Raw genomic sequence first — 21,434 nt, 5'->3', positions numbered from 1 at the left:
TGGTTAGCACTTCTACCTCACAGCGCTGGGGTCATGAATTCGATTCCCAGCCATGGCCTAACCTGTGTGGAGTTTGTATGTTCTCCCCGTGTTTGTGTGGGATTCCTCCGGGTGCTCAGTTTTCCTCCCACACTACAAGAACATAGTAATAGGTTAATTGGCTGCTATTAAATTCACCTTTGTCTATTTCTGTTGGTCTGTGAGTGTGTTAGGAAATTTAGACTGTAAGCCCCAATGGGACAGGGACTGATGTGAGTGAGTTCTCTGTACAGCGCTACGGAATTAGTGGCGCTATATAAATAGCTGATGATGATCTGTACTCCAACATTATCACGTTGAATTCAAGTTAGTATTTTTAGGATTTGCCCATTAGGGGCACTGTTCCAGTGGAGACAACGGCCAATAATAAATAGCAGGCAGCTCCTACTGTATGCTTGCTGATAAATACAACATGCAGAATAATAAGTCACGGTGTGCTGAATATGTCAGGCTGTGTGTTTTGCTGAACACTACTAGGGAAGGAAAAAAACTAAAATTGGATATCTAACATCTTTAACTAGCTCACTTTTGAGATGTTGCCTAGAGCTCTCCAAGCTGCCTCTCACTGTGTCTACAGGAGGAGATATAAAATAAAACAAAAACAGGAAGTGAGGGGTGTGAAGGAAAACTGCTACTTGCTGGAGAAAAAAAAAAAATCTTAAAAAGTTCCAGAGACAAAAACTCTTGCAGATAGAATCATTCATGTTCTTAGAAGGGCTTCATTACTCACTTCTGTCCCCTTTGCTTCTCTTTCCAATATGATAAAAAGCCCTCACTGAACATTTTGTACATACTAAGGTCCGCCCCATTCTCATTCCTTCATGATGAAGCGAGCACCACTGGTCAATGCTTACTAAACGATAAACGTCCAAACTACTCTGACACAAATTGGATTTCTGGAATAATATTCCTTATTAAATATATAATATTTTATATTCAACATGTAAATAATTCAAGATTCAACAAATGACAGGAAACAGATGGTAGAGATGGCTCTGTCCTAATGAGCTTATAATGTAAGAGGTGTGATATATAAGGTAGAGGTATAACAATTGTAGATGTTTGTTGAGATAAGTGTTCAATTCCTGGCTCCAGTTGATTTTAAGAGTAATGTCACGTATACAAGTCTAGTTGTTGAGCAGCGTTGTCCCGACGCCTTGTAGAATCGCTTTGCCGTGGAAGGTAGACCTGGGGAGATCACTTCATACCAGCAACTTTGGTTCAAACGGAACCTTTTGTATTATAAGAATTTACGTCCACCACAATTAGTATAAAATAACAGGATATTAGAAGTTACTGTTGGAAGGTGTCCTTGAGCTTTTATATAGTCACAGAACGCCTCAGAGATTTTATATCCTTATATTTTACACCACATAGATTTATTTTCGTCAAGCTCAATAAAAGGAATAACATTCCTTGAGAGTTTCCCCATACGGGGATTTGGAGCTCCTAAACCATAAAGACCGGCAGAGAGTTTGTGGAACATCAGAGCTTTTTTTTCCCCTACAGTTTATGACAAACAGGGATTCTGTGCTTCCAGACCATATACAACAGCACAGTCTCCAGTCGTTAGGCCTTCTAGTTAGTCTCCACATCTATATCTTACTTGTCCTATTCCTTTATTATGTGCACTGTAGTGACAATAATTTCTCTTTGTTTTTTCTATTTCACCCTTTACCTATTTCACAAAGTTCACTCAACTGAACCAGCAGCATTAGTCAGATTATCAGTCACAGGACTTTATGTGCTTCTACTTTCATTTGATCTCCGCTTAGGCTTTGCCATAGCAGACCACCCTCCTTCCAGTTAACTCGCTTCACTAGTTTTGTTTTAAAGACAGAGGTTCATCCTCATGCATTGTTCTCCTTTATGGGCCTATTATTTATTAATGGGTGCATATGCCCTCCCTCGTACATCTATCATCACAAGAGATGATATTTAATGAGTGATGGATGATATTTAGTGGCCATTTATTAACAAAAAAACAACATCCCGGGACAGTGCATCCGATAGGAAGTTGTCCCAGCGATCACTTTCCTTACCACCTCTCAACTCCAGGTTCTGACCTACGCATGTGCAAAGCCATTTTGTTGTAGTTACTGGAGGGGAGAGCAGGAAGACTGCAGAGATGGATCTGAAGCTCCATCTCCAGCGATGCTCTCCCCCCCCATAGGGTAGAACTGCTATCACCATCTGAAGAAGATGGATATAGCCATTGGATCAGATCCAAAAAACTTAGTTTTTTTTGGAGCTTGTTCAATTGGCCCATATTGCAGAAAAATAAGGGGACTCTGGGTTAATGCGAACCTTGAACTAATGCAGGATATTATCTGTGTTAGGTTTTTCTTATATAAAAACAATACTTAAAAATGCCTAAACCAATGCAAAAAAAATCAGTTTCAGCATGGTTTATGGCTTAATAGGTCTCTTAGGGGGTAAATTTATCAAGCTGCGGGTTTGAAAAAGTGCAGATGTTGCCTATAGCAACCAATCAGATTCTAGTTATTATTTAGCACATTCTACAAAATGACAGCTAGAATCTGATTGGTTGCTATAGGTAACATTCTTTCTTTCAAACCCGCAGCTTGATAAATGTACCCCTTAGTGTTTCTATTCTCAGGTGTTGTGTACCAAGGCTATGTGGCAGAGTGCTGTGCAGGTCTTTATTTTATACCCTAAGAAAATTCTGGTCTCCTAAGTATCTTACCTTTACATACCTCCTGACATTGGCCTACCGCAAATTGGGGTAAGTAATGGACACACCGCTTGGGGGCGTGTCTAGTGATTCAGAAGCTCTAGGCCCCGCCCCCAACCCACCACCTCTGAAAACACCCTTGAATTTTCCACATGCAGCACCCTCACAATATATCTCCCAACTTCCTGGCAGTCAGGCCAACCATGCTATCTGTCGGGACAGCCCCCTCAAATCAGAAGTGACACTACTTCTCCCACTGGACCAGCTCCAAGAGGACATACACTAAAGATGCACCCAATCATGCTGTAATTTTGACAACTCGTTAGGCAGTTTTAGACTACAGGTATTGGTGCCCATCCGTAAGGCAGAGGACATACAGCCAGATTTGACTACAAAAAGTAGGGATGTGCACCGGCCACTTTTGGTGTCTCGTGTTTTGGGTTCGGATTTGTTTCGCAAAACACCTGACAAAAGGTTTTGGTTTGGATTTAAGGTTTTGAATTCGGATTTATTTTGAAAAAAAACATAAAAAGTGTTAAAATCAAGTTTTTGGGTTTATTTTCACGCCTACGCTATTAACCTCAATAACATTCAATAACAATCATTTCCACTAATTCCCAGTCTATTCTGCAGAATCAGTGAACTTTGTAATATTGCAGTACCAATGGACTTATACTGCAGGACTGTTTTTGGATATTTTTTTTTAATTTCTTTTTTTTATAATTATTTTTTTTTTATAACTTTTTTTAAAATTTTTCGTGCTGTGCTGTGTTCTGCTCAGTCCAGTGGTGCTGTGTCCTGTGGTCTGTCCTTCTAAGGGCATTGTTATTTCCACAGCACAGCACAGCACGAGATATAGCAGGACAGAGGACCACCTAACACAACCTCCCTCTACCCTGATCAATGCCCGAGTGAAGATGGCGGCGGCTAGCGGGGAATTTATAGGATCCGAGTATCGCGAGATCCGACAGCGGGATTATGACTCAGAGCCTCGGTTTCAGTTTTGCAATTGGCGGGAATACCCGGATCTGTCTCGGATCCGGCTCGGATCGGCAACGTTCATCTCTAACAAAAAGGCCATAAGCCATTTATTCTGATGCTGAATTTTTTTTTTACAATGCCATTGGAATGGAGAGGCATTTAAGAGCATATATAAAGTGCTTGAAATACACAATAAACAAAAATGCTATCTGTATTCTGCCTAAGAATTTCACAATGCAATGACTTCTTGGTCAGTGACAGACCTACAGATAAAAGCTGTTCTCTTAATAAATAAACTTGTTTATTACAAAATATTGTATTAAACACTTTTATTTACTATACCATAGTACCAAAATGTAGCACACTTTTTTATTTTGTAAAAGCAATATGTGGATTAGAGTCACTCTCGCGTTTGACTCTCCAGAAGGTGAACGGTATCCTGTAGTAAAGGGTCCCAAGTCTGTATACCGTAACACAGGGTCAAGAAACTGCTCTCCGTTACACTAACATAATTAGTTGGATGCTCTGTTATAAAATAGGGGGATATTAACCAAGAGATTTGTGGTGGGGATTAATACAACAACTGAATTATAAAACATACATGATGTAGATACAACCTCATTTTATAGGCTTGTGAAATACATCAATATTACAATAACCAGACTAGTATTACCAGATTTCCTCATTCAATTAGTGGAAGATGTTGATGGGAAGGGAAGACATGTCCATCCATCAGGATCTGTGCTTCCCTCTCTGTGTGGCTCCCCGTAGGCTTCTTGTTAACCTATTAGTTGCCAGTGATCATAGTTACATAATATAGAGTAGCGATAGGTGGCTCGCCCTCTTGTGCGGAACTACAAGTCCCAGCAGCTCCATCACTGGTTGCTCAAGCCTGTAAAGAACATTTGTTCATTCCTCTACACTATAAAAGCCTCTGCATACAGCCTAATCCGGGCTGCACAATATATTTGGGGCTCGCAGTAACGGAAGCTGTCAGACACCAGAATACTAAACCATCAAAACCATTCCGTATGCTGGGGAATGTATGCCAGTGGGGCTTCATATTACCACTGACTACACAGCTGTCCCCTCCATTCACAGGCTGCCATGTGCACACTGTTCCACAGCCTCTTACATTCATGCAGGGCCGGATTAACCATAGGGCTAACTGGGCTACAGCCCAGGGGCCTATGGCATCCAGGGGGCCCTTGAAAGTGCTCAGCAGCAGTATTGTTCGGCGGCGCAATCAGAGCTGCTGAGCACCCTCCACTGCGGTCCTTCCCCGACGCGCTGTAGTCTCCTTACTGAGGAGATCTCGTGAGTCTCACTCTCACGAGATCTCCTCAGTAAAGAGCGCACAGCGCGCCGGGGAAGGAGGTAAGTGCGGGGGGGATGGGCGGCGAGGGCGGCTCGGATCACGGGGGGAGAGGCCTCACGGGGGAATGGAGGCCCCCTTAGCCCAGGGGCCTCCATTCCCTTAATCCGGCCCTGCATTCATGTAATGTACAGTAGTCAGATTATAGCATAAGACAGGGAGGTCCCTGCTCTCTGTCAATAGAGGGGGCATGTATTGCACCCTCAGGGGGAAGTGGTAGGGTGTCCTGGCTGGGGGGGGGGGTCCTATTTAGCACTGTAATTCACACAGCACACATATACACATGTAGTGTGTGACGCTAGGATGGTGCCCAAGCATAGTGCCAAGTCACCTTACTAGGGTACTGACCAATCACCACGTAACATGCAATGTACTATTCTGTGATTGGCATGTGTGGAATATATTATTCCAGCTGCTGAGCTGCTAACTCACAGTGTGAAGAGTTTAACAATCTTTCCCTCCCGGCTTTTGGTGCCACTTAGCACATGCTTGTGACTTGTCACTGCCATAGTCGTCAACTGTCCCTCATTTCCTTGGACAGTTACAGTTTAAGAATTGTCCCTGAAACGTGGTGTAAACGTCCCTGTTTTTCCAACATTGGCCACATGCCCTGTGGAAGTCCTCTTATTATGTATATCGGATACAATCCACATTACCTATTCTTATTCTCTGGGCTTTAAAGTTAGTGACTATTTAACAGATGTATTCACAAGGCAATAAAATGGCATAGTAACCAAGTTCAGCCATGTTATGCTCTGCCTAGTCAGTGCGGCTCATGACAGGATTGACTCAGCAGCAGTGTCCATGTACATTATTTTAAATGTTTGCAACTATATACTGTACACAGCAGCAATTCCCCACCTGGGTACAGATTCCAGGCACGGTTTGCGGTTGGACAAGTGACTCTATATGCTGACATTCACATAGGCCACACATCCATGACCAGACTACTGGACATGATTAGAATACAATTCCATACATGCAGACTCTCCCGGGATGTCTGGGAGGCTCCTGGTTATATGGAAGTTTTTCAGACTCCAGAGAAAGCCTGCAGTTCTCCTGGAAGGTGGGAGAAGGGAGGAAAACTCAATGGTGCAATTCGCTTTATCACATACTTGCCAACGCTCCCGGAATGCCCGAGAGACTCCCGAATTCCGGGAAGGTCTCCCGGACTCCCAGGAGACCTGGCAATTCTCCATGATGTGATTCTCCGGGAATCGCATCATTTTGGCCCACCCCGTGTTAAAATGATGCATCTGCGTTATTACATCACAGGGGGCGGGGCCAAAAGGATGCGATTTGCGGAGCCCAGCACACTCACGCCCACCTCTACTCCCAGACTCCCGGAGGCCAGTCTTTAAATGTTGGAAACTATGGTTTATCACAATCTGACCAACTCTGCGTGATGTGCAGTGGGGTAGGCCTGTAATAACGTGTGTCACATCAGCACACCTGCCCACCCATTCATTTCATGAAGGTCTGGGAGGATACCGAATTTCAGCAAGACCTCGAATAAAAACCCCAACGACAACAGGCTCTCTACCAGGTGGAGGTGGGGCTTAATAATCCGACAGTGGGTGGGACAGTGGTAACACCGATGTAACATGTTAAGTACACACACACATGCCACCTGAGAAAGGACCACTTTCCATTGACCACGATCAAAATCCAATTCTATTGAATCTTAAATATTCATCCATAAGAACTTAAAATATAAAAATCAGGGACATCATAAGAGACACAAAATTCCAGGAATACATTCCCTAAACCTCAGACAGTCCTGGAAATCACTAAGCTATAGTTTTCCTATGCTCCTGCGTGATGTAGGTGGGGCTGAGACTAGTGTGTGTAACCTGAGAGCACTAATTGCTCTGGTATTTAAAGGGACAATGCCCGCTTTGTAAGCATTAAGGTTAAATATACAATTATAGTCAGTGATGTTCAAAGAGTCAGGCAGTGGGGGCTGAAAACAGAACTCAACAGGTTTCAAGGATAAGAGGGGTCTTACGGCAACTATAGAACTCATCCAACTCCTTTTTATAGATCAATCGTATGAATCTATAGAAAAAGCTTTTATTTAGCTCTCGAAATGTGTAGCAATTTTTTTTTTTTTATTATTATTATTGCAGTACCGTGTTAGCCAGAAAAATCTATGTGATGTTAAATACTTTTGTGTCAAAAAAGATAAAAGTATTATAGGAGTAATACCATTATTGGCTAACCAAAAAAAAAGATTATATTTGCTAGCTTTCAGAGCACAGAGGCCCCTTCATCAGGCTAGTTTAGCTCTCGAAATTCTTCACCTCCTTATGCAACTTTATGGGATGTGTGTTTTATGTTATTGTGCCCAAGTCTGATGTATTTACATGTACAGCAGGAATGTCTCCCATAGACAGTAAGTAAGCTATACAGGATTTTATAACAATTACACAATTTGGAGACACGGTAAAAGGACCAAACTTCTTAGAACTCGCAATCTAAAGTAAGAAGGGACCAAAAGCAGAAGGTTTGAAAAATCTGTGAGAAGTTTGTGGTGCTAGTTTGTATATTATAATTATTTTATTATCCTTTGTTTTAACAGCACAAACCTATTCCACAGAGCTGTAGAACTTGATTCAGGAACTTCAATATCTGCCCCACTGGAGCTTACAATATAATCTACCTACCAAAAACACAATGTAAGGGACAATTTAGCCAGAAATCAATTCCTCTTTACACCAGGAAACCCTCATCACCACAAGGAGAACATTTAGGCCCCGATACATTAAGGTACATAAATGCTGATATGTGCCGTATTCTGCATAAAATCACTTTGCACATGCCCAGAAACAAACCATACGCCAGTGAACACAGCTTTGGGCATCTCAAAAGGTAAGTGTTTTTCTGTCACATTATTTGCACCAGCTACAGGTCAGGCGTAAGTGCCGATTACTTTTGATGGTGAAGGGGTATGCAACCGGCCACTTAGATACCATTTCCTCCCAACCCTCTCGCCTACTGGCTGCTCCCACTTAGCCCTCCTCTTCATGACCCCACCAACCTGTCTAATTACCACCCAATCTCTCTCCTCCCTTTTGCTTCTAAACTACTCCAATGGCTTGTCTACAGCAGTCTCACTAGCTCCTCTGAGACAACTCCCTCCGCAATCCTCTCTATTCTGAATTCCACCCCCCTCAACTGCCCTGACTAAAGTCACTAATGATCGTCTGTCCACCAAATCAAAAGGCCACTACTCCCTTCTCATGCTCTTGGACCTATCTGCAGTCTTTGACACAGTTGACCAGCCTCTCCTGCTGCAGATCTTTGCACCATTGGCCTCTATTACACTGTCCTCTCACGGTTCACCTCTTACCCCTCTAACCATTCTCTCAGTTTCAACATCGGGCTCTTCCTCCCCATCTTGTTCATTTCCCATAGGAGTCCCTTAGGGCTCGGTCCTCAGACCCCTGCTCTTTTCTTAGTACACCTCTACACTGGGTGAACTTAGCAGTTCCTTTGGCCTCCAGTACCAATTCTATGCAGACATTCAAATCTACCTCTCATCTCCTGACCTCTTCCCTCCTCACTAAGGTGTCATGCAGCTTTCTCCCACCTCCTCCTGGATGTCCCATAGTTTTCTTAAACTTAACATGGCCAAATCTGAACTCAGTCTTCCCTCATTCAAGACTATCCTTCCCTTCCACCATCTCCATCACTATTGACAATACCAACACCCCCCCTCCCCCCCAAGTTTGATGCTTGGATATCATCCCTGACTCCTCCCTCTCCTTCACCAACCACATCCAATCCCTCAATCTTTTCGCTTCCATCTCCGGAATATACCTTGTATGAGACCTTTTCTCTCCATTGATGCCACCAAAAATCTCATTTTCTGGCTTGATTACTGCAACCTTCTCCTTACTGGTCTCGCCCGCACCTGTATCACCCCTCTTCAGCCCAATGCTGCAGCCTGACTAATCTTCCTCTCCTACCGGTCTACATCGGAGTCCCTTCTGTCAAGCACTGCACTGGCTCCCCCTCCATTACAGAATCCTCTTCAAGCACCTCACCCACAAAGCCCTCTCTAACTCCACTGCTCCTTACATTTCCAACCTCGTCCCCATTCATACTCCTTCATGCCCTCTACTGTCAGCCAATGACACCACCTTACCTCCCATCTGCAAGGCGGAGTCATTGGCTGACAATATTGCATCTCACTGCCGCATTCAAGATTTCTCCCTTGTTTTATCAGGCTATTCCATAGCCTGGAAATCTTCAAGAGTTCCCTTAAAACCTCAACATTACAGGAAAGCTTACCCTTCCTCTATCTACCTCGCTCTTGCCCTCTTCTTCCCAATCGTAGTATACCGCACCCTCATATTTCCTCCGCTCCTCTTAATACCCGCTATTGTTCATCTCTCCATTCAGATTTCTAGTTCCCTCACCCCCACTACCGAATTTGTGTTTCTTGTCAGTTTGCCCATCCCTTTAGATTATAAACTCTCACGAGCATGGCCCTCTAATCTTTGTGTCCTGCTCTTCCGGTTACCTCTGCCTTCGGCTGCCCAGCCTCACTTTTCCACCTTCCCACTTGGTCCCTGGCCTTGGTTCTCCTCTTCACATCTCCATCACTGCTCTGATCCTGCTGGTCCGCCCACACTGCTGGGCGCTGGTTCAGCTTCCTTTAGGTCACTTCCCAACATTCTCTAGCTTCTAAGTGTTCTAGAATTCACTTAAACCTCTTTGTCCTATGCACCTCTTCTTAGCGGAGTTGGTTTTAATTGCACTTTGTTCTTGTACTGCCCTGTATGCCATTCCTGTTTTGTCCATGCTATATGTACAGCGCTACGGACCCTATGTTGCGTGCCATATAAAATATATTATTAATAATATGCATGCTAGAACATGTGTTTTAAATCAGGAGCAATTATAAAAATGTCTTTTTTGTACAGTAGACATTAAGAACATCCTAAAAAATTGAATAGTTTTTTTTCCTGTGCGTTCTTTTGTGAATTCATGTTCCACATATGTATTGGCTGTATCCTGTAGTGTATTGTCTGTTAGAGCAGAGTGCTCCTAAACTCATATTCATCAACAGACATATCTTTACATCCACTCCTTGTTGAATACAGACTTGTGTACGCCTGATTTATGTCTGGTTTTTCCCACAAAAAAAAACCAACAACAATATTTTCATTTTGCGTGCCTTAATGAATCAGGCCCTTCAAGCTCCTAATGTCCTAATGCCAACCACTATGTCGCCATGAAAACATAGTGCTAATACATTGTGTGCATACATGCCAACTCTCCCGGAATGTCCAGGAGACTCACGAAATTCGGGTAGGTCTCCCGGACTCCCGGGAGAGGAGGCAAGTATCCCGCATAGTGCAACTTGCTCATCAAAATAACGCGATTGACCGTGCCCTGCCCCTCCCGTCCTCCAACCATGTCCCCTGCCCAGGATCTCCCGGTATTATTTTTAAAGGTTGGCAAATATGATTGTGTGTATACAATCATTAGCAAACCACAATCCATAGGACCATATTCAGTCAGACAGATTTCCTGTACACTCTGACCATGGGCATATGTGGCCAAAATGTGCAATCCAGCTTAAATCACTGAACAACTAGGCTGTAGTCAGTGTGTAGCCAACTTTAATAAGGCCAGCAGAGTGCACCGTTTACCAGAGGTGTACAGTCATAGCCAAACATTTTGAGAATGACACAAAAATTATTTTTCACAAAGTCTGCTGGATCAGTTTTTTATGATGGCAATTTGCATATACTTCAGAATGTCAATGAAGAGTGATCAGATCAATTGCAATTAATTTCAAAGTCCCTCTTTGCCACGAGAATGAACTTTATCCCAAAAACAACATTTCCACTGCATTTCAGCCCTGCCACAAAAGGACGAGCTGACATTAGTAATTGTCTTGTTAACACAGGTGAGAGTGTTGACGAGGACAAGGCTGGAGATCACTCTGTCATGCTGATTGAGTTAGATTAACAGACTGAAAGCTTTAAAAGGAGGGTGGTGCTTGAAATCATTGTTCTTCCTCTGTTAACCATGGTTACCTACAAGGAAACATGTGCAGTCATCATTGCTTTGCACAAAAAGGGCTTCACAGGCAAGGATATTGCTGCTAGTAAGATTGCACCTAAATCAACCATTTATCGGCTCACTAAGAACTTCAAGGAAGAGGTTCAATAGTTGTGAAGAAGGCTTCAGGGCGCCCAAGAACGTCCAGTAAGCGCCAGGACCGTCTCCTAAAGTTGATTCAGCTGCAGGAACGGGGCACCACCAGTGCAGAGCTTGCTCAGGAATGGCAGCAGGCAGATGTGAGTGCATCTGCACGCACAGGGATGCGAAGAATTTGGGAGGATGGACTGGTGTCAAGAAGGTCAGCAAAGAAGCCACTTCTCTCCAGGAAAAACATCAGGGACAGACTGATATTCTGCAAAAGGTACAGAGATTGGACTGCTGAGGTCTGGGGTAAAGTAATTTTCTCTGATGAATCCCCTTTCAGATTGTTTGGGGCATCTGGAAAAACGCTTGTCTGGAGAAGGAAAGGTGAGCGCTACCTTCAGTACTGAGTCATGAAAACAGTAAAGAATCCTGAGATCAGTCATGTGTGGGGTTGCTTCTCAGCCAAGGGAGTGGGCTCACTCACAATTTTCCCTAACAACACAGCCATGAATACAGAATGGTACCAAAACACTCTCCAAGAACAACTTCTCCCAACCATCCAAGAACAGTTTGGTGACGAACAATGCCTATTACAGCATGATGGAGCTCCTTGCCATAAGGCAAAAGTCATAACTAAGTGGCTAAGTGGGATCAAAACATTTAAATTTTGAGTCCCTGGCCAGGAAACTCCCCAGACCTTAATCCCATTGAGAACTTGTGGTCAATCCTCAAGAGGCGGGTGGACAAACAAAAACCCACAAATTCTGACAAACTCCAAGCATTGATTAGGCAAGAATGGGCGGCCATCAGTCAGTATGTGGCCCAGAAGTTGATTGACAGCCTGCCAGGGCGAATTACAGAGGTCTTCAAAAAGAAGGGTCAACATATTGACTCTTTGAATAAACTTAATGTAATTGTCAATAAAAACCTTTTGACACTTATGGAATGCTTGTGATTTTATTTCATTATACCATAGCAACATCTGACAAAAAGGTCTAAAAACACTGAAGCAGCAAACTTTGTGAAAACCAATACTTGAGTCATTCTCAAAACTTTTACCCATGACTGTAGAAGACACCTATGATTAGATGTTCGAAATATAAAAGTTGTTGTGAGGTTGCTTCCATATAGAGGAGAATGTTGCCAGTACTTGTTACATTCTTGCATTGAATTGTTTTTTTTCTTGTTTTTGTTTTTAAATTGTTCCAGCGGTTGTAATATTCTTAGTAAGTACATAAGAACTGACCTACTGATCATGCACAGGCAACACTTAAATAAAAAGTCAACAAACATTGTTCCTGTTATGTATAATAAATACTTAAAGTAATTTGTGAATAGAGATTAATTAAACAATTCTAAAAACCTCACAATACAATGGATTCAAGCCAGTTCTGGGTCTTGAATTAACTTATAAGCTGGGCCTTGGGGCACTACCTCACAGGGGAACATTTATGAGTTGGGGAACAGAAAATGTAAAACAGAAGTTGAACAAATTTACATTTGTACAACTCCTTCCCCCCCACCCCCCTGTTTAAACATTAGAAAACATTGGAGCTCAAAGTGACATGACCACATCTCCTTCTTGTAAAAGCGCTGAATGGTCCCATTTAGGGACATTGAAAAGGTAGGAGGTGTGCTCCATCCCAATCTGAGAATACAATTCTGTATAGAAGACCTATCTTGCAGATGAAGTCAGTGCCTTAATGTCATGTATGTAAAGAATTTTAATCTTAAAACAAGAAAAAGCATACTGCCTGCACAGTCATGGATTGGAGCGTTGGACCTGATCACGTTGTCGATGACATCATACCCTGCCATTAGGCCACGCCTTCAAGAGTTTTCCACACATGAATAAAATGGATAAGAAATTAGATCATTGTTTCTTGTTTTGTCTTTAAAGAACTGAAGTGAATTCACCCACACAAAAAAAAAAGTTACTTGAATTCAAGAGTGAAGATCATCACTAGATATACTTGAAAATTTTACAACACTTAAAAATTCAAATCGAATTTCACCGTTTCGAAGGCCTCAAACATGTTCTCGGTACGAACAACTATAGAACATAAATATAAAATTGCAGTTTGAAATTTGAAAACTTGGCTTCAAATTAGTGTTTTAGAAAACTGTGCTCACAGTTCGTAGCTTTCTAAAAGAAACAAATTAAAAAAACATTAAAAATCACTTTCAGCTTGAACCTGTTCTATTTTCTTGATATTTTTTTAATAAAAAAAACTAATTAAAAAAATTGTTCGATTTGCAAATTTTTAGCCACATTTTCGAATCAATTCAGACTAGTTTTAAGAAAAAAAATATATGATCCACGGCTAGTTTTAACATTTCTAGTCAGTGTCCTTACTGTAACAGTTTCCTTAACTACCTGCTCTTTCTATGTGCCTGTTACATAGGTTTTATTTAGATTGTGAGGTTACCATATAAATTCAATCATAGCCAGATCATCAGTTAGTCAGCCAGATTACTCTAACCAGTTTAGGTGGTTTGTTTTAAAAAAAATCAATGTTGGGAAGGAGCCCTAAGACAGTTTGTTGGCTGAGGCCCCATGAGGACTTAATCCTATTCTGCTCACAATGGTAAAATGCACCTCAGTATCACACATATCATCTTATTTATGTATCACTGATCACGTCCATTGTTCTGCATGCACAAGCATCAGTGCATAACCAAAACCTGTTGCACAAATGCGTGGGTGTACTTGGCAAGGCATTATATGGGCTGAGCACACAGGCACATACAATAGTCCTAGTTACCAGCAGTGAAATGTTGTTTTTTTGTATCTTACCACAGAGAACAAAGTCTGCTATCTAGAGTAGCTGCTCCTATACCTGCCATCAAGTAATGACCTATACACATTGATCTTCCAATAGTGCACATAAGGGGTAACTTTTTCTCTCTCTCTCTCTCTCTCTCTCTCTCTCTCTCTCTCTCTCTCTCTATATATATATCAATATATATCTATATCTATACACATACATACACATAATAAGATATTTGCCACGTATGGACAACTGAGTATACACTTTCATTCTTTGTTATCAACTGGAAATGCCACTTACAGTGAACTTCACTAAAGGTCTAATATAGGAGTCTTCCATAAAGAGGGGGGTATATATATATATATATACACAACAGACATACATGTAAATGCCCTCTATCTTGATAGACCTTGAGCTGGATGACACTATTTACTTGTGATCTATGGCTTATTGCTGAACAATAGTGGGTATTATCAGCCACTCAGACTCATAGACCCCATGCAGTAACCTTCACTGGGCAACTAAACTCTAAATTGAGATTTTCATATATGAAGCCTGGAGATAAAGAACTTTGTTTAGACTTACAGAGCACACGTGTTAAATTGTAGAGTTTACTTACTACATTGTGTATTCTGTACTGTCAATGAGTGTAGGAGACTTGTGAGTCACTCACACAAATTGTACCTTTACACACTGCCCCAGATTGATGGAAGACAGAAACCACACTGCTAAGACACATCTGCCTTCTCTAAGAGACAGGACAGACATAATGGCTGATTTAGACAAGTGTAAACATGCTAAGCGTTATGTCAGTGTTTGTTTTTTGCTTTGTAGTAAACAGAGTTTAATACTTAATCAGTCCTGGATAAAAATTATGAACCAGAAATTGTGTATTAAACAATTGGCAGGCCATACAAAAAAGCACTTCCAAGACAAAATATAAGTCCCTATTTCTCAAGTTGGCGCAAAAAGCAGAATTTTTTAGTAGTGGCGCATATAGCAACGGAAAGAAACAAAAAATCACTGATTAGCACAATTTTCCGAGAGCTCTGCCATATTCAACTGCCCTGGCTATAATGGACTGGAGTTGTAAGGGTTAATCTACCGTTTCACCTGGCCAGTGTCTGCGCTAGCCGGTTCACGAATAAGCAGTGGAACTAAAAGCCCATACTTGGACTTTTAGTTCCACAAATAAAAGTTAGGTTGGAAAAAAATAAAATATAAAAATAAAAAAATAAAAAAAAATAGACCACAAAAACAAAAACACATTTTAAAACCATTGAAGCCGACAAATCTTACCGCTGGTAGGGGGTTAGCAGCATCGCCGGCAGTGAGTCTTTGATATCACGGGCAATCCGAAAAACAGACTGTACGCCGTCAAAAACACCTGTTTTAGCCAGCAATGAGGATTTTCACCCTTTGATAATTATACCCCATAGTGTGACACCTAAAAAATGGGCAGCATAAATTTGCCCAATACATTAGACATGCTGCTTAAAAGACCAGGATATTATATCAGCCTGTGGTACCTAAAAGCACCCACTATCCCCCCAACAGCACCCCTGCCCCAACCCCCCCCCCAAAACAGCACCCCTGCCCCAACCTTCCCCCCCCCCAAAACAGCACCCCTGCCCCAAACCCCACCCCCCTGCCCCAAACAGCACCCCTGCCCCAACTACCCCAATAGAGCCCCTACACCAACCCAACCCAACATCACACTGCATTATAGTGGTGCCTATCTCTACAACAGTCTTAAATCAAAAAGTAGCAGAAAGGGGGGACATGATCAGGCCTCGCTTCCATGCACCATGACAACCAGCCATTGTCTAGCCCTGTGTTAAAGCTGCACTTCCACCTAGGAGAACATTTTCCTGATGTACTAATGTGCCCCATCCTCCTTGGCTCTGTGTGGCCACTCTTCCCTGGGCTTTGCCAGTTCTGTAATGCAGAACTGGCAAGTCAATTAAGCTAACTATTTTAAAATGGCAAGGGGGGGGGGGGGGTGAACAGGAAGACCAATCACAAGCTTCAGTCTCTTCATTGCATTTACTGATTGTTCCTCCCAATCACATAAACAACCATTTTCAGCCAGAGCTGTGAGACAATTGGCCAATTGGCACTGACGTATGAAATAAACAAGTCGGAAATAAAAAGCTAAGGTTTCTGTGCATAACTAGTTGGGACCTCACTCAAGGTTAACTAAACAAGGGAAAGTTTGGCCCAATGCGAGTGTCATGAGGGGCAGGCTTAACCGCTTAACCGGTGGCGGTCATAATTCTGACAGTGGAAGTGTCAGCACTTAACCTGCCGTCATGAACAGGCTAAATGCCGACACTTCATTGCGCTGACCGGTTGACAATATCGACAGTGTGATTGGCAACATTCACAATGATGAAATTAAAAGAGCAATGCCATCAGGTCTGGAGTCTATACCCTGGACCCCAACGGCATTGCTCTTTTCATATCCCCATTGTGGCTATAAAGTGTCAGGGAGGAGTCATCTAGTTCTCTTGGATCCAGGACAAGCTGCTCTCCCTCACATTCCCGTTTCCTGGATATGGAGTTCGCATTCCTTCTGGTATTGCCTGGGGTAGAGGAGGTGCTCCTCCCCGTCTCTAGATTGGGTGCCGGTACACGACGCTCCATGGTGCACGAGCTCTCTTCATAGGATTTTGGCCCTGCATCTGGTCCAGCCTTTGGTTTGGCAGGAGAACACTGTACAGTTAGCTGGCAAGGTTAGTGTGGCGCACATTGCTTGTAGTGAGGCGCACATTGCTTGCAGTGAGGCGCACATTGCTTGTAGTGAGGCGTTTGGAAACCGTTCCCTTATGAAGAGTCAGCTTAGGTTCAGTGCAAGTACCGCCCCTGGGGCCTGGCTTGGGGAGCGTTACAATTAGCCCAGAGGGGTTGGGTTTCTGGACTGCCTGGGATTTTTGTCCCCATTTTAAGATAGATAACAAGGGTGCGCTCAGGTAAAATGGTATATAAGTAAATTGATGTCCAGAGGGCAAGTGGCCCATGATGGGACATTGGCATTGGACCTTTGCCGATCTGGTTACAGTGTCGTCCCCCCACCATATAGTGCGTTTATTGGGTTTATATTAACAACTTTCTTTGCCAAGTTCAGTGTGGTCTCTTGATTTACATGATAGTGCTAAGGATAATAGTAAGGGCTTATGGTTTGCCATCAACCAGGATAAACATCTGCACAGAGCGCCCCCCGGTGTTCCTAAGTGAAAGTGCAGCTTTATATGATTAAATATAGATTTACTTACTTGTTAAATAATGGTATTAGCAACTTTTCTACACAGGACAACGTGTAAAACATAAAAGAAGATTTCTTATATATGATATACATGCGTGACTACCATGTCTGTTACATGCTACCATACCACACAGAGCTGTGATATGTGTAAACGTCACACAGTTATAAAGATGTCGCATCAAGTAGTTCAAACTCTGGGACCGCTCTAATGACGTCTGTGGTATACAGACCTTACTACACCTATTGCTCTAGCGGTCTGTGGACAGGGGAGGCTGCAGAAGCTGTTGTGCTTCTTCAGATGCCTGTAAGGAGTAGTATCTGCCGGCAACATGCGGGGATCTCTACAGCCGATCACACTAGATAAGACGCCCATCCTCTACCCCTCCTATTCTGCCTTCAGGTTTCCCAGCAGTGCTAAAGAGATAAGGTATCTTATTACTGCATTGTCACATAGTATTGGTAGAAGAGTAAAACATCTATGGAACTTATTTTACATTGATAGTCTGTCTGTCTGTGTGTGTGTATGTTAGGGAATTTAGATTGTAAGCTCCTATGGGGCAGGGACTGATGCGAGTGAGTTCTCTGTACAGAGCTGCGGAATCAGTGGCGCTATATAAATAGCCGACGATGATGATAGATATCTTTACAGATTTACATTAGTAAAAGTGAAAGCTGCCATACACAACTATGCTGTTGTAAATTAAATCCATAGACTCAAAAGAAAGAGCGCTCCCAGTGGTGACAAAGAGAAACAGCAGAATGTTTGTTTTACAGTCTCTAGAAAAAAAATGGTAGTAGCTCCTTATTTTTTTTGCCAACCGTAGGCGAACAACTGGGGGTGTCAGGGGTACAGCCACTAAGGGGCCTACTGAGGCTCCCACACACCCTTTAGGCCCAAGCGATAAACTGCCTATATATAAATACATACGGTTTTATTTGCATTTACAAAGCGTTTAATCTGTGTTGAATGGAGCCAGCAGCATTTGAAAAACCGATCCAAAAATTGCATCATCTTTTTTACTTCTAGACGTTCACAGCTAAGCATCTAGTTATATAAAGTACATGTATTCATAGTAATGCATGTGCCGTGCTGCTTACATTGTAGGTGTAACCTGAACCAACATGAGCTATGCAGTATTCTGTGCTCTGTCATGAAGCATGCAGACGACTTAATGTTTTATCTGGGCTGTGTGTGCTGGGTGTTCCTTTACTGATGTGTCCATTGAATGGATTTACTGATAGGCCCTGCATACTCCAGTCTGACACTAACTCAACATTACTTAGCAAACACAGGGATTACTTCATTGCAGAATCAGTGGCGCTATATAGATAAATGGTGATGATGATTATTATTGTCTGTACTAAGGGTTTTATTTTTAATACTAAAAACAGGATTGTACCCCTTTAGTGGTTTCCAACCCCATTCACCTTTTAGCGTCACGATCAGGTACAAGGAGAGATTTAAAGTTTCTATAGTTCTATAGATCCATTGGACCAGTGTATTAAGAAGACTGTTCTCCTATACCACCGATGTACCAGTGTATTAAGAAGACTGTTCTTCTATACCACCGATGTACCAGTGTATTAAGAAGACTGTTCTTCTATACCACCGATGTACCAGTGTATTAAGAAGACTGTTCTCCTATACCACCGATGTACCAGTGTATTAAGAAGACTGTTCTCCTATACCACCGATGTACCAGTGTATTAACAAGACTGTTCTTCTATACCACCGATGTACCAGTGTATTAAGAAGACTGTTCTTCTATACCACCGATGTACCAGTGTATTAAGAAGACTGTTCTTCTATACCACCGATGTACCAGTGTATTAAGAAGACTGTTCTATACCACTGATGGACCTGTATATTAAGACTGTTCTATACCATCAACAGACCAGTGCATTAGACTGTACTATACCACCGACAGACCAGTGCATTAGACTGTACTATACCACTGATGAGCCAGTATATTTTTTCAGTCACTGACAATCATGACACAACTAGTACTAACCAATAAACACTCCCCTTCCATATATTTGCCTGAGAAGCAGCATGGGTCCATAGTTTTCAGATTGTCAATCATGATTTGGAGAATGCACATTAGTGGTTAAAAAAAACCCAGCATCTGCTATGTATAAAGAAGGAAGTCTGGATTTAAAACTCTCACGACTTGGATGAGGATAATGTGGCAGGTGTACAGACAGGCAGAGTTACACTAAGGTGCTATGTGACACAAGCTATACACCACGGCACGCTGGGAGCTGTAGTCCTATCGGGTATTACAAGGAAGCCTCTCATGTGTCTGTTCACCACAGTCATTGCCAATGCTTGTGTATGAGACAAGGAGTCCTGGATCTCAGTTTTCTGACATGTAAAAACACCGATAGTTTCCATCCCAGAAGCTCCATACTGATGATATCATCATACGCGGGAGCTTATGTACATAGATGGATCGCTCTGAAAACTTTCCGGTGTTTAAAAGTGCAGGATGTATAGAGCAGTACGTAATGGCTTTTAAAGACACAGCAGTATGAATGACGGCGAGCTCGCTCATCTATGCGCACACACTATAAATACGCACCATCAGTGCGGTCTATAGCGCGCACAGGACACAACACAACTTTCCACAAGTCCCAGCAGCGACCAGCCCCTCATATACAAGCCCTCCATGGATGAGCGTATGGGACAGCCCCAGGTACTTACCCGCGATCTCAGCTCAGGACACACAGCTATGGGATTCCCATGTAGATCATCTTCCAGACCTGAGCCCGGACAATGCTGGGGGGATACAGGATCCCACTCTGTGGCTCTGTAGGGCCCCTTATGTCCCAATGCCTGGCTCTGCTAGGAATACAGAGGGAGGGAAGCCCTGGAGCTGTACGGAGGAATGAACAGGGTGGTGAGAGAGACAGGGAGGGGCCAGGAAGCCAAACTCCAAACCTATAGAGTGTAATTAGAGCAGGAGATGCAGCTGTAGGGAGAGGGGGCAGATGTGTGCACAGCAAGGCACTTCTGTATGGAAACATTTATATTATGGGACATATTAATACCCTGGTGAGTACAACTCCCTGCTCCATCTCCAGTCAATATCCACTAGGACAGAGTGGCACTAAATGCATTTGTAACAATCACATTATCACATGCCATGTTCTTAAAATTGACAGCTGTTATCATAAAAATTATGGTATTCCTCCAATATGTATAAGTATTTCTATGAAGAGGGCTACATTCCTCTTCTAACTATGTGTTAGTGGTCAGAATACTATTAATAATATGATGTTACCCAAAGTACTCTATGGAGCTTCCAAGAAAGCTGTGGCCCAAAACAAAAAAAACTATGCAGGGTAGTGCCCAGGCTGCCAGTTGGACAGCAAGGGTCTACTTATTGACATCACTATGGCTGTGCAAGCTGCCCATCATGACCCCACCCAACTAGAATAAAAGTGCAGTTACCTTAACTGAATTAATTGATGAGAAGCGTGTTTTAAAACATCTGTGAATTAATTCAGCCAAAGTTGGTGCAGTAGAATAACAAGTGGCGGCTTCAGGAGCAGAATATTTTGTACCAGGTTGAGAAAAGGACACATTGGAGGGTCAGACCTTTGTTATTTTTATAAACTGTTATAGGTTAATGAGCTTCTGCCACAATGGACGTATGTTGCAGTGTGTGGGGCAGGGCCTGATGGGAATGATTACTTATTCTCTGTTAAGCACTGCATAATATGATCACTGCTATATATAAACAATGATAATGTCACTAATCCAATCTCTGTAATGTTCCCTGTACACAATATATGTATACTTTAATGTATGTGACACCTAGTGGCTGGCCTGGTAGGCATATGGAAAATTACACGCACAATATATAACTACATGGATAACAGGGGGGAGGTGGAGAAAGGTGTGGGCGGAGGAGGGAGAGAATAGAAAGAGATAATAGCACAGAGTGGTGCTTGTTCTTGTGGTCAGGATGCTGGATTGTAAAGTGGCCACAACAAGTACCTTTCATTCCCTCGACCTGTACTCTCCAACTTCTATCTCTTCCCCTCCTACTGCCTGTCCCTGCTCTGTTTCTATCAGTCTGAGCTATGTCCTGTTGTCTCTCTTTCAGTTGTTTATACCATCAACAAACCTTCTATGTG

At 42.6% G+C, this 21,434-nt stretch overlaps 1 protein-coding gene across 1 annotated transcript in view; it reads right to left on the bottom strand.

The window, feature by feature from the left end:
- LOC142151362 (volume-regulated anion channel subunit LRRC8E-like) overlaps positions 1-20,203 on the bottom strand; it is a 30,721-nt gene extending 10,518 nt beyond the window's left edge. The window contains exon 1 of the mRNA XM_075206916.1: positions 19,996-20,203. The gene's annotated coding sequence lies outside the window, so the exon portion shown is untranslated. The remainder of the gene's footprint in view (positions 1-19,995) is intronic.
- Between the last annotated feature and the right edge of the window lie 1,231 nt (positions 20,204-21,434).

Source organism: Mixophyes fleayi, chromosome 4 (genome assembly GCF_038048845.1).
Source record: "Mixophyes fleayi isolate aMixFle1 chromosome 4, aMixFle1.hap1, whole genome shotgun sequence".
Classification (NCBI taxonomy): domain Eukaryota; kingdom Metazoa; phylum Chordata; class Amphibia; order Anura; family Limnodynastidae; genus Mixophyes; species Mixophyes fleayi.
This window is presented reverse-complemented; position numbering and strand designations above follow the sequence as displayed.